Below are 18978 nucleotides of genomic sequence, written 5' to 3'. Positions count from 1 at the left end.
TTCAAAAACGCGAGAGGAATGTTAAACAAGAAAGAGGCTCGGAATCTTGGGAAACAAGCTTTTTCTGTGGCATTTGCTGCTATCGTTTGTACAAAGAATGCACAGTGAATTCCCTATTTTATCGCTGTTTTAAGCCCCAGTTCTGTTTATGCATTAGAACAGCCGTCAAACGCTCCCACCGGGACACTAACCAACAACTTCAGCGCTGTGTAAAAGAGCGAACCTCGATGTCCACCGCAACCGTCGTTCTGTTCTTTATCCTTGTGGAACGTGTCCCGATGCCTCTGTTCGTGAAGATGCGCCTTTTAAGACCTGGCAAGACTGGCTTTTCCCCTATATTTTCAGTGTTGCCAACCCATATTAACAAAAAGGAGCTAAATCGAACTGTAAATAAGATCTAAAATGGCTCTCAAGGAGCTAAATCCACTCTCGTGCCTTAAATATGACTATGGCAGAGGGTTCGAAACTGAACTTTGGCCCATAGTTATAATTTTCACCACCAGGTCAAATGTGGCGCTGAAATCTCTGGAAACTCTCTGCCGACCTTACGCTTTCAAAGGGTCATTCACGTTGACAGGCCGCATATTGGACACAACAGTTCCGTCACATACTCAAATTACTGGTTATTGCTACTTCAGCGATACATTTCAACCTGGTGGTGAAAATTTGAACTATTCTTGTCATGAGCGTTCGCTTCCTCATGGTCTTCGTAGTCTCTGTATCAAGTATCACCGAAATCTATTGCTTCGATCGAGCTCCAGAGGGCTTTGAAGAAATTTAATTCCAAGCTCCACATTTCCACCTGGTGGTGAAAATTTGAACTTTTTCCTCATGGTGTCCATAGCCTCTATACCAAGTTTCAACGCAATTAGTTGCTTCGAACTGGCACCAGATGGCTCTGAGTAGAGCAACTTCAATAGTAGGTACCCTGTACATTGATAAATTCGAAACTGGCGTATTTATTTGCTGGAACGAAGCATATTATTATGTTTTAAATTTGTGAACGTAAAGTTACAAAAAAAAGTGCATTACAAAGGACAGATGTGACATTTGTATAAAGAAGTTACATGTTCTTATTGCATTAACTCGGGGTTCAACAGAATTTAGGAATGTGTCAACTACATGATTTGTAGTCGTTTAATAGACTAGATTTTACAACCTCGTTTGCATCAACTTTAGAATTATCTCCGTAACTAAGAAAAGCTATAGGAAATAAACATAAGTCGGAGATATTTCATTTAAACTTATGAAATAGTTATTACTGTTGAATAGCAATACTTCTCATAGCTTCACGCTATTTCTGCCTATAATTAATTATACATTTCACGCTGCCATCTATGGAGTGAAACGGAAACTATGAGAAAGACCTAGCTTATGTAATTACGATCTTGTAGGCTATGAGTTCATTTGTTGCGAAAAATCTGTTTCCTTTATCATACAAATTATTTTTGGTAAGCATAAATATTCGCCATTTTTATTTCGTGATTGCTCAAATCAATAAATACAAATTACTATTTATTCTAATTAAATTCATTAGTGCAATTTTTTTTTCCCTGTTGACAAACTATGGTCGATGATCGAGCGCGTTAAGTTGTCGATCTTGCCATCCAAGTTCCCGAGTTCGAATCTCGACCTGTGTATGGGTGCTCTTTGTGTCCTCATCGTCGCGATGAGCTAAAAGTGCAGAAAAGGGTCACTAAATAACAAAAATACATTAATTAAAAATATATATCTTTAGGTTTACTAGATATATTGATAGATATTGTTACCAATTATACTAAAAAGCTGTTGTGTTTTCGATTCAATTGTATAGTTTCTTAGTTTAGCCACAGCGTAAGCAGATCTGAAAAGAAGGCAGAAAACCGGTGCACTGACCTCCTGCTGAGAATCCCCATTCGAAAGAAGTTTTGTAATAATCCGCTAAGAGGCGCTGACAGACACCACTCGCAATCTTGCTTCCACTTGTTCTGACAAACAGAACAAGAGATGGCACTGCTAAATTTCGACAGCTCTCCAGCTTGATGTCACCGGAACCATTGCCCTGAAGAGCTGGATTCCGAGAAAACACCTGACTTTATCTTTTCCTTGAATACTGACTGACAAGGTACTCGAAACGTACTGTTCGTCAATCAAAAATAATGCAAACATTTTAGTTCGTTGCAATGCAGTTTTACGAAAACGGTATAAAAGACTGCCTCAAAGAGATATTGCTGCGATTACTGAATTCACTCAGTAATGTATTTTACAGTAAAACCTTGTTAATCCGCACCATGATAAGCAGGACTTTGTTTAATCCGGACAGGCCAAAAAAGAAAAAAGCAGAATGCAAGGTTTTAAATGTGGCTAGAAGTCAACAAAATAACTTCCCAAAGAAAAGGCAGTTAACCACTGATGAAATTCTGTTTCCCACAGACTTCGTACTGTACTGCATAGTATATTTAGGCCTATGCCCTTTAAATACACCATATATGTTGCTATAAACGGAGTTTTAATGCACTTTCACTGTTCTTTTAGGATATTTCAGTTAATCCGGACTTTCGTTAAACCGGTCAACTTATCCCCGCATTAATCCGGATTAACGAGGTTTTACTGTATATATATTTAGGTGGTATTTATGTCGAAAATGCAAGAAACTCAAGATAAAACTACAAGTAAACTATTTATCTCGTTGCTACGCACAGAATATCTGTCGTAAATTGCGTAAATGTTTCTTGAAAACGTACTCGTTTTTATAACGTTGTTTCTTCAGTAATCTCTTATCTGTTAGGAATGAGAATAATATTCAGGCATTATTTGACATGTACATAATTCTATTGTTTCCTAACCGCTATCAAAAGTCACGCCTTCGCGGTCAGTTTTCAATGCCGAAGCACTGAGGAGGCTCTGCAGGTGAAGGTTTTCTCGGAATCTATCGCTTCAGGTTCCGGTGACGTCAGGTGTTGAAATTTAGCAGTGCCATCTCTTGTTCTGTTTGTCAGAGTAAGTGGAATCAAGCTTGCGAGTGGTGTCTCTCAGCGCCTCTTAGCGGATTATTACAAAACTTCTTTCGAATGGGGATTCTCAGCAGGAGGTCAGTGCACCGGTTTTCTGCCTTCGTTTCAGATCTGCTTATACACGTATACCCTTATCTGTGGTTTAGCGGTCTACAAAGAGAGCCAGATCTGGTTGGAAAAGAGCAAAGTTGGCAACAGTGCCCGTTTAGGAAAGATGCGAAATTACCACGTTTCAGCGTCTTCATCATTGTCACCAGAGTCACGTACAGACTGCGTTTAGAGTGGGAAGTAACTTAAAAGAAATGGCTGTTGTTTCCCGCCAGAGGGAAGCAGTTGCTTCGTGACACACCAGTGCTGGTAACCACAGCGAGGGGACGGGTTTCATCTACGTGCAGGGTTCTGCATGCACGAAGAGTTTTGGTTAAATCGGACCGTCGGAGCTACTGCGATTGAGATAAAAGCGAAAATATGAACTTCGTGCCTAATCCATTCCGCGCTTAATCCTGTTTGTACCTTTTAAGGGCGTTTTTTTGGGCGGGGGGATAAGTTTCCCTTTAAAAATGTCTCTTTATCTAGAAAAACAGAGATTTGTTCAGGACATGGCAACTCGAAGTGTTTGTGAAGCGCGGATTCCTTTCGTTGTTAGGTTAGGAATATTAGATTTTGGGCTCTTACTATGAATATACTGTAATTTTTCGAGGCTTGGCCAAAATAGTATTATTTATGCAAAGAAGGGCGGGGCTTGACCAAAAAGGTGTTTGAGAAGTGTGCGATATGTGTGACCCTTCACAAACACTTCTAGTTGCCATGTCCTGAGTATACTTTTGTCCTGCTACTCTTAGATTCTGCTAAAGTTATTTTCTACTGTTACGGCGGCCGATTCTAATGCTGGCAAGGGAAGTGGGGAGCAGGGTAGCGACCAATCCAGCACGATAAGAAACGCAGCAGCCAGTAGAACGAGGTTCACTTAGTACTTCTTCCTGCCGCGTCAAGTCTCGGCGCCACTTTCCTTGCCAAAACTAGGACCGTCCGCCGTAAGAGTAGAATGACCTATGGTCTTGCTTTTTTTTGTTCAATGTTTGCTCCCTAGGATTGATTTCCGTCCAAGGTTGGGGGGACGATCCTCTGCCCACCCTGTAGTTGCGCCACTGACATGGGATATTAGATAATCTGTCCTCCATCGTCTTTGGTTCCCCTGAACATCTCTTGGGAAAAGTAGAGAGGGTACTCTTGACAGTTTCATATATTTTCCAGGAAAAAAAAACTTTAAGTTTTATCCGGAGATTAGTTATTGATATATCTTAGCTCTCCAGTAACACGTGGCATCTCGTAAGTTATGTATAAGTATAATATTGCGAGAACGCAGTTTTCGGAAAGGAGAAACATCATTGTTATAATTTCAAGCAACATTATTCTTTTCTATTTCATGAAACTTCACTCACGTGCGCTGAAGTTTACTGTATAATGTACACGGCCATCATGAATATGGATCACGGTTTCTTAGTCCCTTCAACCCCAAGACCTTGTTCCTAAATTTAACATTTAAACAGCGCCCCAAGTGCCAAACAACAGAAGTTTCACAGAACACAGGCAGCGACTGCCTTTCAACCTGCCACCTGCATTACTTCGCACAAACCTCCCAGAGCCTGACAGCGTCAAGTTTCGCTCGCGCCAAAATCGAGGCATTTCCGCTGACAGTTTCACTTTGTCGACACCAGGGGGACAGCCAGATCTTGACAACCTGCTTGGCACCTCGCGTCTTGCCATATTGCGCCCGCGTGGGGAAAGGAAAGGACACTATATTTAACATCGCGGATGACGGCGGGGAACGATTCATCTTCTAGGAAAGTTATAAGTCAATGTTCGCTCTCACTATTTTGGCCTCGCTTCCGAGCACGTGTTGTATTGTGTTTCAGGTCTTAAAGACGACGCGTCTAGCCATGTAGTTTCGTGAGATGAAAACAGATGGCACCACATAGAGCAAAACACTACGATTCATTTTTAGCTAACAGTCTTCACTCTCAAGGCTGCTTCTTGATTGAAAGTGATAAAGAAGTATGTTTTATATGTTGTGAGTGTTGTTTTAAATAATTATTACCGATAGTATACCATAATGCTAAACGAATTTGCCCCTGCTCAGAATCATCTGGTTATTTTTATACATATTTGAAGTTGAGTCGAATAAGGTACACTCACTTCAATTAGTACTCCGGCAGTTTGTTTCTTTATACAGCATATTTGCAAAATATACAATTCAACCTACACGTGTATCAATATACGCTGTATAAAACACACATTACCACTAACTTCGTTGACCCTGTACATGGACCTAGGTTCTTGAGAAAATCTTAGTTGCATTGAATCGAAGGGCTAATTGGGACTGGACCTTCAGCTTAAAGTGGGATCCGAACCACTATGTGGCCCCACAGGGTAATCGAACCCAGGACTTCTTGATTACAAGGCGACGACGCTACCACTGCGCCATCGGGAGGCCTATATTGAATCGAAAATAAAGTAATGGTATGGCAACACTGAATTGCAATTTTGCAGCTAGGGACGAGGAAAATATTAATTATAATTTGGATAAAGTGAATAATTTGAAATTTGTGCTCTTTAGTTCAATCACCATTTTCGTAGCACAGAGAAATTCACAAATTCAAGCGCCATCTTAACGAAGAAAATCCTGATCTCACATTGCTGTTATTGCCCATTCATTGACGTGACCTTCCTTGCAGTTATTGCTCACACCCCTCTTCTTCATTTCCTTCCAATTTCGAGTCCGGCTTTATTGGGCTTCCCCTCCACTCTCATTCTGCCATTAGCGTGTCTCGCCCGTCACAGACTTCTCACCAAGAGAAAGCACCTCATCAACTCGAATGGACATGACGCTGCGCTTTCGTGTCCCGTCGCTGCCGATTCTGCATGATCGCTTTTGGGAACCCCGGTCACGAAGGCGTCGGGAAGTCTTCACCTCCGCAATTTGCAGTCATGGAGGCGACAAGTGTTCAATGGCTGAAGCAAGAGTTCGTGTGGGGACTGCCCCTCGCATTGATTGTGCTCAGCTCGTTCTCGGAGAGTTCTGTCAAATTCCTCTTGGATTGAATACTTCCTCTGTTGCTGTGATATTTTGTGAGTTTTTTTTTCGTTCTCTTGGTTTGATTTGATTTTTGTTATTTAGCGGCGCTTTTCTCCCACCTTCGGTTAATCGCGACTATGAGGATGAGTGATGAAGGAACATTCACAAAGAACACCCACACACAGAACTGCAAATGATGCACTTTTTGGTGGGTGAAAATACACACAGATATGCATAAAAGTGTACGCGATCTTCTCAAGGATAAAAAACGATCAAATAATGGTAACAAAATAACACATTCTATTTTGTTAATTGATGCATTAAAAATGCATCAACTTTGAATCGATTTATTTCGAGTTCTGTGTGCATGCGCAGACTGGGATTCGAACCCGAAACTCCTGGCGTCGTAGCGCGCTGTGCTAACCACTCCGCGACAAAGTCGGCTCTCGTTCTCTTGGGTCTTTACGATAATATAGAGGATGAAGATGATGAGATAGAATTAGTGAACTTGCCACTGTTACGGAATAGTCAGCGTAACACTCTGCGAAGCCAGAGATCGCAGATTTTGTAGCACTGCATTTCTCCCGTCATCCAATTTACTTTTCATGCGCATCGTGGCTATTAACCCAAGTCATAGATAAGGGGAGCAAAAATATATAAAATTGATATAAAGAGGTCAGGACTTGACATTTCGGTGACTAAATCTTGAATCGACCTCTCAACGCTTGCTATTACCGGAATTTCATTTCATCATTGTGAGTTTATCTTTACAGGATGCAATTAAAGTGATGCGACATGTATTCACGAAGCTCGTAAGATTACACACACGACCTAGATAGTAAGATTATGGAGACATGTCTGTGGGAAACTGACGTCATATATTGGCCACGAATGTCCTTAAATATATATTTTGTGAGATCTCATAGCGTCTAAACGAGAGCTGAAGGCGAAAATATCTATTGTCAAAAGTTTATCGCTTCCAGACCTTGAAGTGGAAACTGTCAGCTGAGAGGATGTTTACCTGTTGATAATGAGACATGCATGAGATGATTTGCGTAATTTTTCCTAGTTGAGATACAAGCTGCCTCACAAACGAATACTGATTGCTCTTTGATTTTGATGACGTGTGAAATTTTGTTGGTGCTGTATGTGAACCTATGGGATGCACTTAATCCTCAGATCAGGAGTGTGCCTAGAGTTTGTAGTGGGATCCGAAACCAATGCCACTTTAACCAAGAATCGAACCAGAATCCATTGATTACAAGGCAAGAACGATAGACCTGTCCCTAGATAGGATTCTCACGTACGTCTCTCTGCAAGTAGCTGCATATCACCGGTTTATTTTACTTCGCTTTTCTAAAAACACTAAGTTGCTGACCAAGGCAGATTTATTAAGAAATATAAACACTTAACAAGTAACGTTTCAACCCTGTATCAGGGTCTTCCTTAGACGAAGAACTAAACTAAACTTTTTTAGTTTTTTAGTTTAGTTCTTCGTCTGAGGAAGACCCTGATATAGGGTTGAAACGTTACTTGTTAAGTGTTTATATTTCTCAATAAATCTGGCTTGGTCAGCAACTTAGTGTTTTTAATATGGAAACAAGGCTTAATTATATTACTATTCGCTTTTCTGACGGATAATATCGCGAAGATGGGCGTGTTATGATGGACACTCACAATGAACAAAAATGCCCAGGTCTGGGATTTCAACCAGAGACCTCCTGGCGTTGTAGCGCACTGTGCACTACCACCCCCTCCCCCCGATCTGTAGCGGTGTGTAGAGACACGCACGTTCAAGACGTTTCATAAGTTTCTCACGAAGTGTCTATAAACACTACTACACGTGAAGAAGGCATAAAGCACGCACTTATGTATGGTAGCACACATCATATATGCGCGAATGCAATTTTCACCTATGATATTTTAAGGTAATAGAGAATATTTTTTAGTTTGTCTGCTAAACAGTACTTAACACAAATACATGTAACAAATCGCAATTTACAGAACTGAAAGTTAGATTATGGACGAAACTTTTTGCAAATAACTGCATCAGCTGTCGACAGCGACATCTCTCGTTCTCCCCGGAAGACTCCGAATTCGGCCGCTACGGGAGACGAGCAGAGAAATCTTCCCCAATCGCCCGGACGACTCCCCGGAGTGAAATCTAAGGAGAAGACGCACCGGAGGAAATAATTGCCAAGCAAATTCAGTTGGAACTGTTTTTTTCCACCTTCTTTCCGTCCCTCTTTTGCAGTTGCCGAGCAACCCAGCTGCCACGACCGGGGATCAATACGAAATACGCGAAGGTAATAGTACGTGCGCAATCCCTGGAATCTTCCTCCGAACGGTGCACACCACAAGGAGGTGGATGGTGCTGCCTGGCGATCTCAGGCACTGCGTGCTATGTACTGCTGCCTTTTGCCACTCTGAGGGTAAGATTTCCCCTTTTTCGCGCCATTTTACCCTTCATCTAAAGAATCAACTCTCATTTGCTTTCTTTCTGTCCTTTCTCTGTCTCCCTCTTCTTCAAGAGAAGAAGAGGAAAGAGAATCATAGAAGTGAGAGAGAATGAGAGAGAGGAAGATGAAAGAGAGAGAGAGAGAGAGGAAGGAAGATTTTCCTTCATTTTCCCTTTCTTGACGCGAACATAGGTTGCTTCATATCACTTATATTGCTGAATCCAAAATGTGTCCCCTTCCCATTATTTAGATCTATTATAAGAGATGAAGTAAAGTATAATGGTGCCTTTGTTATAATTTAAGCTTTGGTAAAATTGATTTGAGAAGCTTGTGTCATTTTTGTATTAAGAGAGTTTATTATTTATCTTAAACTTGATTTTGAAATGTTGCCTCAAACCCTTAAGTTAATATGTAATATAAACTCTTCATTGGTTGGAGAAGATATTTAAGTTCTTATCAAATAAAACTTACGTAAAATTTATTGAATCTTTCATTTGTTCAAAAGAAAATGGTTTAAGAGTCTCACTCTTTACGATTCTACAATACAAAATGGCGGTTTCCATTTAAAATTTCACAGTTGCCCCCGCCCCACCCCCAAAGGGCGAGGGTGGGGAATCAAGTGTGATATCATAGAATACCTTTCTTTCACTTATTGAACAAGTATTTTTTCGATCTCCGATTCGATGTGTATTTTTCACGATATGTGACCGTTCCGGGACTTTTGGACCACCTGGTATATACACTCCTCACAAAAAGTTTGGAATATTGTTACATTAGACAATTAAATAATTATTAAATTTGACATATTTTACAAAAACAAATTAACTATTTAATTGCAGTGGAAACTAACAAGTGAAAGTGACTATTAAGCCTTTTTCTTTTCAACAAATGAAAGATTCAATAAATTTTACATAAGTTTTATTTGTTAAGAACTTAAATATCTTTCAATTTATACTTAAGTTCTTAACAAATAAAACTTATGTAAAATTTATTTGAATCTTTTATTTGTTGAAAAGAAAAAGGCTTAATAGTCTCACTTTCACGTGTTAGTTTCCACTAGAATTAAATAGTTAATTTATTTTTTGTATAATATCTCAAATTGAATGATTATGTTTAAACATGCCGAAGGGGGAAGGAAGAAAATAAAGGAGAAATTGAGGTTTAGATAAACGCAATGATATATACAGTATATGTTTATCTGTGGAAATGAGATATTTATGAAATTGTTTTGTTGTGTTCACATTGTTTTTCTGGTCACTCGGATTACATTTAGATTATTAATACATAGAAAATACATGAACGTCACACATCTCTCGAGTTTCCAATATGTCTCGTATCTTCCTTTGGAAAGAAAATCATTATCTTTGTTACGGGTAATCGGTAATGTATTTAATTATTTCCTTGCCGTTCTGGTAAAATGTGAACTTTTTCATTTTTGTTTGATCGCGTATATGCGCAGTTTCAGACCATTGAAGATTTCCGATAGGAATGCTGTTTAACGACTTTGAATTGAGTTCAATTAAACGACTTGTTCGTGATTCATTTGAAGCTTGAGAAAGAGGGAAAATTATGAAACTTGATTGTCCTATCATTGATGTATTTCTACTCAAATATGATTACATTTTCTGCTCAAAACAGGTTTCTCAGCACATGTATAGATGTCGCTAATGTGTTTAATATCAATTTATTCCTTTTAATATTTAGTAGCATAAATGCACACATTTCTAAACACAAATTTATTAGAAAATAAAAACTGATTATATTTCCTTTGTCCCTTTCAGGTGACATTTTGGAATGAATTTCATCAAGTACAGGATTAAGGTAGGTGATGTTAGTTTTTGACTTACTTTACATTGACATTAATTGAAGTATGAATTTTCATGTATAACGCTTTCAAAATTCGGTTCAATATGTAATGTTTTTTCCTTGGTGATTGTTACTTTACAAACAGGGAATGTGTTCATTGATATGATCAATTGCATGCGTGAGCAAATAATTTCTGCGCATGCGCATATGGCATCTGGACATGCGCAAATGGTCATGCTTATGCGCAACTAAAACGTGACATCCTTTAAGTCTATGAATACTTTGACAAGCTTTGTGACAACATCCTTGAGATGTTATAGCCAAATGCGTCCTACGTTCGGGTCAAGATGAAATTTCTACAGGTGGATCCGTCCAAGATATTCAACAAGAAAGCTATTAGATGACGTCACATGAAAGCCCTTGGTTTTCAGGGAATAATGGATATGTAGTTTTCACAGTATGTCGAAGTATCCTTGGAAAACATTAATTGGGATATATATGTATATATATTACCATTTTCACTCAAATATGAAACAAAGACACCGCAACTTCCTACATCTATACAACGGACTTTTATCTTGACCTATAACTTTGAATTTCGTTTGAGTTAATTTGTGGGGTTCGGGTTATGAAACGCGAACATGATTGTGGCAAAGATTCTATTGGGAATCTTACAGAATTTTGGTAGATTTCTCCATTTCTGTGGTAATTTCTGACGAAAGAGTCCTCTTTCGTACTTAGAACAACCCATATCCCTGATTTTTTCTTGAAAATGGAAGAATCTTTCAGAACTTAACTCCCAAACTTAACCCTCTAAAATGTAACCATACTGAAAACTATGTAACTTTCTCTCTCTCTCTCTCAAGCGATATTTCTCCCCCCCCCCCTCTCTCCTCTTCCTCTCTCTTTCGTGGCGTTAGAGAAGTGGGGGCTCGCATCCTGTTCCATAGAGCTCTTCTCCATGGTTAGGCTATTTCCTTCCACTCATAACCCCTTTCTTCGCTTTTAATCACGAAAGTTTGGAAACTTAGGGTGAAAGAAAACAACCCATCTCGACGACTTCTCCTCACGCTTGAGCGTAAGCCTCTCTACTCTAGAAAATAACAGGAAAGGACTCACCGTACCTGTTTATATTGTGCGAAAGAATGGACAAAATAGCGGCCATGTGCGAGGTGTGATCAAAACGTGCTCACTTTTCTAAGATGTTCATTTATGCTTTTTTCGTTCGTTCATTTGGCCCTGGGAGCACCCCTGATCAAATCACCGAAATGCATCAAATACAAGGGAGAGCGGGTCTAGTTGTAACAGAGCTAAAAATTTCTATATAGTCCTAGTCCTCATTGGAACGCCTCTTCAAAGACATTTCCGAAAGATCAGTTTTCCTTGGACAACAATATGCCAAGTCCATGTGGAGCCCAGTAAATCCTCCCCTCAAACCTTTCCCACCAATAGCGTCAGTCCAAGAACTGACAGTAGTCAAATCCACGTGGAGTAAATGAGATGTAGCCAATTCAGTTTCTTTAGAGATGTCTTGACTTAAGGTTGCGGTTCCTTTATCTTTACTAGGTTGTGGTCCGAAGTCCGAAGTGCTCGTCACGTTCCAATGTTTGGAATATTGGGCCAAGCCCCTGACTCCTGATTTAGATTTTAGAGGGACGTTCCGAAAGTAAGTTTCGTCATTTGTTTTCACAGGGAAGCTTTAGTAAAAACAGAAAAATACAATGCCATAACAAAATACAGTCTTTTGGCTATTTTGTTACATAGTCGCCTCCGGCATTGATACATTTGTCGTACCGTGAAATCAATTTCAAGAAACCCTCCTAGTAAAAATCGGTGCCTAGCGATTTAAGGAAGTTCTTCACAGCCTGTTGCACTTCTTCTTTGCTTCCGAAGTGACATCCCGATGGTGGTGACGTCAACGCAGAAAAATGGTGGAAGTCTGATGGCTCAAGATCGGGGCTGTAGACCGGATGATTCAATCTCTCCCATCCCAGACGACGAATGTGTTCTGCAGTGACCCTTGCTGTGTGGGGTCTTGCATTGTCGTCCAAGAACAAAACCACACAACGTCGTCTCCATAGACACTCTGTAGGCATCGATGAATATCTTATACACTAGTCCCATGTGCCCATTCATAGCACACGACAGCACACACTTGTGATCACGTTTTTCTGCCATAGTGGTTTGCACTCTAATGAGCTCGGGCACGTCAATCTGCTGCTTATCTCTATTCTTCGGCACTCTGCGCATGCACCATCGCTCCTCTGCTCTCGGTCCTAACATCGTCAATTCAGGAAAGATTGTCTTTTTTTATGGCATTGTGTTTTCTCACTTTGAAGTACAGCTTCCCTGTGAAAAAAGTGACGAAACTTACTTTCGGAATGTCCCTAGTAACTTGAGAGTGATGGCATTTGTCGTCGTGCATTTCGTTACATTTACATTTCGTTAAAGTTACATTCAGATATTCTTGTGTGTTCATCTATGAAGGAGACTGTTACAACCTATCCTACTCATTGTTATAAGCAACCCCCTTGGTGGGGCAGGTTGTAACAATTGCAAGGTTTCTTTTGTTGTACGGTCCATAGTTTGTTGTTGCAGTTATTTCGTTTTGTTATACTAGAAATGTATAGTTCCTTGTGTGTAAAATTTCGTTTACGTACTGCCTTGTATACATCGGCAATATAGGGGAGACCGGGGGGATTTGCCCATAGGGGCGAGTTGACAAAGTCCATTTTATTCCCACCAGTCAAGAGTTGGCAACATTGCAGGTTACTGTGAATATGTGTCATCTCTAGAACCAACTCACAAGTTGAGTGTCTTGTTCTCAAAGTTTCTAGTGCATGACAAATAACATCAATTCTTACTTGCGAAGTAAATTTTCTCAACTCTATATTCTTTCTTATACGTTTTCAAAGTAAGTAAGCACATAGTTTATGCTAAGGCTATCCAGAAGACTAGGGTAAATTGTACGGATACTACATTCGGATACTTTGTTAAACTGCAATGTTTAGCAGCGGCATGACCAGAAAGTACAATATGGCGATCGGGGTGAGTTGACAATAGGAAGGAAAGGGCTAGTTGACAATACTGTAGCTCTATTGAGAAAATTGTTTCATCAGAAACATCTTAGCATATAGACACATTGTTTGTAATAATATGTATTACATTAGGATTATAGGACAGTATATTGCATTTGTATTTGTGATATAACAATAACCAGTGGGTAAAAATTCAGTAAACACTTTTGTAAACTTTTTTTTTAAAGTTTGGAACGTTAATGTCTGATGTTATACTGTTCATTTGAAAACATTTTTGTAATCCGTAATTTTTAAGGCAGTATATTGTTTGAAATGAAATATTCCAAACCATGTATGGGGTAGAATTACACATATTGTCAACTGACCCCGGACATATAGTCAACTCACCCCATATACGGGGTGAATTGACAATACTGACACGCTTCGACAAAACAAGCAATAACTTTACAAGTTTTAGCATCATGGTGTAATAAAAATTCGCAGTGGTCAATGCTCGTAGCATTTCATCAATAGTACAGTAGATAGTAATTTTTAAGAGCTGCAGAAATTTAAACATAAAAACATGTTCAACTCACCCCGGTCTTCCCTACTCGAGAACAAAAAGTGTTACAATCTCTTCCCTACGTTCATCAACTGTTGTTCCTTGTTATGCACTAAAATGCATCATTCTTGATTTGATAGATTTCAAGCTCTGTGCGTAAATGCAGATGTCTACATTAGTTCGGAATTGGCAGGAATCTATCTTAACTTCAAAACTCGCTTCGAAAGAATTGCTTTCAGCATGTCACGCACTAGAAAGAATACTATATGTGACCACTTTCGCTCAGTCGAGTCTCACGCCCTCATGGGTCGTTTTAACCATATAATTCTAATAACCTTGATTTTAGCGTGATAATAGTCGTAGACAAATGTATGTAAAATATTGGTAATTTCAGCCCACAATCACCCATTTCATTTTAATTTCATTGTGTATTGGTAAAATAGAATAAACCTCATTTTAACATGGAGATGATCACTGTGTTCACTTAATATTCAATTTCAGTCCGTCTTTAAGGGCTTCCCGATGGCGCAGTGCTAGCATCGTCGCCTTGTAATCAAGGGGTCCCGGGTTCGGTACCCGGTGGAGGCACATAGTCACGATCCATATTTGAAAGCCCACTACCACAGACATATTACGGTTTCATGTGTACTACTGGGCTTGGAACGTATACCGCTCGAGCGAAGAAGCTCCAATTCCGTACGCTATCTAGCGTCGTCCGTACGAACTATTTGGCGCTCGACCGAAATCCACTCTAACAAGCACCTCTCGGGCCTGCGTTTGGTCAGACTCGGACACAGATTATTCATCCAGATGCTTCAATCCCTGATTACAATGTGAGCTTAGCTAGAATGACAGGGCGACACTGTCCTGGCTTCATTCGAACTGAAAATTGTACGCTTTACCCTGCGAATATAAATCTTTGCAAAAGCTGTGTACCAAGTGATTACATCCAAGTTGCGCCAAATCTAATCTTCAGAAGAACACAGGCGTCACTGCGAAATAGCGACTAATCCTTCTTCAAGAATTATCTGCATCGTTTCCACTGCAATCTTTCTACCAGGAAAGAAAAGGAGAAAAAATCCCTCCGTTCTTTCTTTTCTAATCCAACCTCCTCCTCCCCTCTCACCTACTTTGCATTACTATTTTAACGAGGGTGGTAATTAAAGGAACAGGAAATTAAGGACTACTTCTTGGAGCTCCCTTCCCCCTACCCTTCCGCAACCACCCCCATTAAGGAAGCGTTTTAAGTGAAATTAAAGCCAAAGAGGACCATTAGTGGCGCAGAAATAAGACTTGGATATTCTAAATAAGATTCATTTCTGGATTCCAACAACTCTTTTTTACTCGGAATTTTCTGGAGAAAAGAGCGGTATCTTTGGTTTTCGTTAGGTACAGTCAGAAGCAATAATGTGTTGTACAGTTATGAGTAAATTGCGGTTGTTAGGAAAACACACCGATTACCAGGGCTGTAGTCGAGTGTACACCCTCGTTAACGTTACTCGTTAGAGATGTATTCGGTTTAACGGAAGAGGGTGCCGGGGATTTTCCCCCAGCCACAAAAATGTTATCCACAGAAAAATAAAATTATTTTGAATGTTTTCATAAACTTTTGTATTCTCGTTTAATATCTATGAAACTAAAAGTTAAAATATACAAAACTAATTTTACCTGTAGTATTATATGGATGCGAAACTTGTTTCCTTACATTGAAAGAGGAACATAAATTAAGAATATTTGAAAATAAGATCCTTAGAAAAATATTTGGGCCTAAAAGGGATGAGGAGACAGGTGAGTGGAGAAGGTTACATAATTTAGAACTACATAATTTGTATTCATGTCCAGATATTATTAGAATGATTAAATCAAGAAGACTTAGGTGGGCAGGTCACGTGGCACGAATGGAAGAGGAAAGAGGAGTTTACAGGATTCTTGTTGGGAAACCTGATGGTAAGAGACCTGTAGGAAGGCCAAGACGAAGATGGAGGGATAATGTTGAGATGGACCTCAAGGAAATTGGTAGGGATGAAAAAGGGTATATCGATCTTGCTCAAGATAGGGACAGACGGAAGGCCTGTGTTGCTGCAGCCATGAACCTTCGGGTTTAGAAAGGTTAAAGAGGTAGTTAATTAATGTTTTTACCCCGTCAAGGAAAATAGAATTGACAGCATATATCATTACGCAGAGAAAAACTTCCCTTTCTTGATAGTTGTTGGCACATAAGGGCAGTTGGTTAGTAAGACACTCACTGTTGTCAGTCACTTATTGTTGTCAGTCTCTCATTGTTGTGTCTTCAGAGCGTAATTTTGCAATGCGCGGAACTGCATTAGGAAAGGTTTTGTTACTCGAAGCTCGTGTGTTTTTGGTGGAACAAGTCTTTCGACATGGAGGTGAATAAACGGAAGAAGTGCGAAATAAGTTTATGGAAAGGTTTCCTGATACAGATCCACCACATCGTAATGCAGTGCGGCGGTTGATCGATAAATTTCGCAAAACGGGATCAGTGAAGAATGCGCCTAAATCAGGCAGATCACGAGATCTAGCAGGGGACAAATTACAGGATATTTAGATTAGAATGGAGCAAAGCCCAAAGAAGTCAATTCGTAAATTGGCACGGCAAGTGAGTGTGTCGTATGGCTGCGCAAGAGCCGCAATAAAAAGCACTTACATTTACACTCCTACAAAACAACAGTAGTGCAAAATCTGCAAGAAAGACACCACGACAAGCGTGTTGAGTATTGCCAGTGGTTCAAAGACCAACCATTGCAAGATCACGCTCTGAAGAAACAATAATGAGTGACTGACAACAAGGAGAGACTGACAACACTGAGGGTCTTACTAACCAACTGCTCATGTCCTTATGTACCAACAAACATCAAGAAAGGGAAGTTTTTCTCTGCGTAATGAAGCATAGTGTAGGTGCACAGATACCTTTTGCTCACCCGGTATATATCATTTCTTAACCGTGTAGCAAAAACGATGGAAAAATCATTCGTGTCCATTAACTGTCCAGTCCAGTCATCAAAGGTTTCCCTGCCCAAAAGTATGCAACCTTGTGGATTAAAGGAAGACTCCAGTCTGAATCTGACCAACCTCACCGAACCGAGACAACAGCATGCTGTTTTCCACTTAGGTTTCCATGACATAGTGACACTTTATTTATGTATTGAAGTACTTGCAAGAAAGCCACAGCATAGAGCAGGCTCACGTATAAAATCGCTTGTGCCTATCTCCTTGTCGGAGTTGTTATCAAACCGCGCTGACACGTCATTGGTCCCGGCTTCGACTCCCGGGCTGTTCATAGGTGTTTTTGTGAGTGTCGTCATCATCGATTGCGTGTTGTTTCGCGCGACTTTGATTTCGTGTTTGTTTGCACGGTTTCTTATCTCATCGCAATCTGGGTGTTGTTTCGCACGGCTCAGGCGAACAGAAAGCATAGAGGAATTAAAGCTTAATCGAATGAAAATCAAAATAAATGAGGAATGAAAATAACCACAAATGAAAACAAAATAAAGACACTAATAAGCCCTTTGATGCAAAACATTAATAAATACTGTTATTCAATTTGGAAAGGAAAATGACTTAGAAAAATAAATAACAAAATTGAATTTTAAAAACAGATTTATTTATATTTTCTTTCCAATGTATTGTTTCAAGAAGAACAAATCTTATAGGACACACTAACATAACTTCTCAAATAGGTTTTTAAGATCACCGCACCTTACCAGATTTTCCTGGATAGATTTTTTCCTGGCGTCAAGTTTAATATACGTCGTTTTCTTTTTTTTGTGATGATTACCTTCAATCTCAATTCTTCTGAAACAATCGAAAGCCGCTGCAGCGTCATCCTTGAGTGCCCTTATAAGCGAAAATATGTCCGGAGAACTCCTGGATATTGTTGAGTTTATTTTGTGGTGCCAACCCTCGACAGCATTGTTGGTTCTGTGTCTCTGACCGTAGCAGTTCCATGTCTCTAACGGAATGTTTGGGTTTTCTAGCCACTGTTGTACAAAGTAATCGTAAAACAGTTCAATTTTCTGCTGTGCAGTCAACTGTGCTTCCAAGATCTGCGTGTAATGTGTACAACTGCGAAAAGTGCTTGCAACAACTTTTAAATGTTTCGTCCAGAAACCATTCTTCGCTTCCCTGTAGTGCGGCCGCCATACCCTCGTATCCGAAACATAATAATCGTTTCTCTCCTTCCACTTTGTCAAACTGCAAAAACGAGGTTTCATCTTCGAAATGCAGAACATCTGGAGGGAAAGATACATTGGCCGGGGTAGGTGTTTCTTGGTGTATTCCCAGGGTATTCCTCCTAACAGCGTTCAAACCTCCTTTGCGGTTATGTATACTGGAACGGTAGTCACTAAGTCAAGTCCCTGGTTAACGGCCACAGCCATTTCCTCCTTAAAAATGGTTGATACCGACGTTAATATTTCTTCCCGCGCTCTCTTGTTTCAGTTCGCAAGTCGTTTTCTGATCTCGTATTCCTCTATGCTTTCTGTTCGCCTGGTGCAGCCGTGCGAAACAACACCCTGATTGCGACGAGATAAGAAACCGTGCGAACAAACACGAAAATGACTTTCGTGTGAAACAACACCGCACCTTCATCATCCTCATCGTCGAAATTAGCCAAAAGTGGCAATAGCAACGTAAAATCAATTAAACGAAAACGGTTGCATCTAATTTTTGTAAATTAGCTTGTAAATCTAACGGTGTTGTTGGCCATATTGCATGTTCCTTAATAAATTTTACCTCAATTGACGAGATCTGAAAATATCAGCTTCGTACAGCCATCACACATTCAACGCCCTGTGTTAAACCTATGCTGCTTGCATTCAATTGTCTAAGCGCAGGCGTTCCAAAACATTTTTAGTTTCACTGCGTCTTTAGTGTTTCAAGATATTTCCGCGGCGCCCCAGTCAGAACGTAGGCCTATCTAAAACTTTCAACGCTCAGTTAATGTAGCTAGGTTGCTTGCCTTAAGTTAAAAAATAAACATATATTTCAAATTCAGAAATATTTTGAGTGTAAAATGTAGTAAATAAGCACATATTTGGAACAATCA

The sequence above is a fragment of the Lepisma saccharinum genome, chromosome 27 (assembly GCF_977018435.1).
Source record: "Lepisma saccharinum chromosome 27, izLepSacc3.1, whole genome shotgun sequence".
Taxonomy (NCBI): domain Eukaryota; kingdom Metazoa; phylum Arthropoda; class Insecta; order Zygentoma; family Lepismatidae; genus Lepisma; species Lepisma saccharinum.
The sequence above is the reverse complement of the archived record's forward strand: the minus strand, read 5'-3'. Positions refer to the sequence as shown.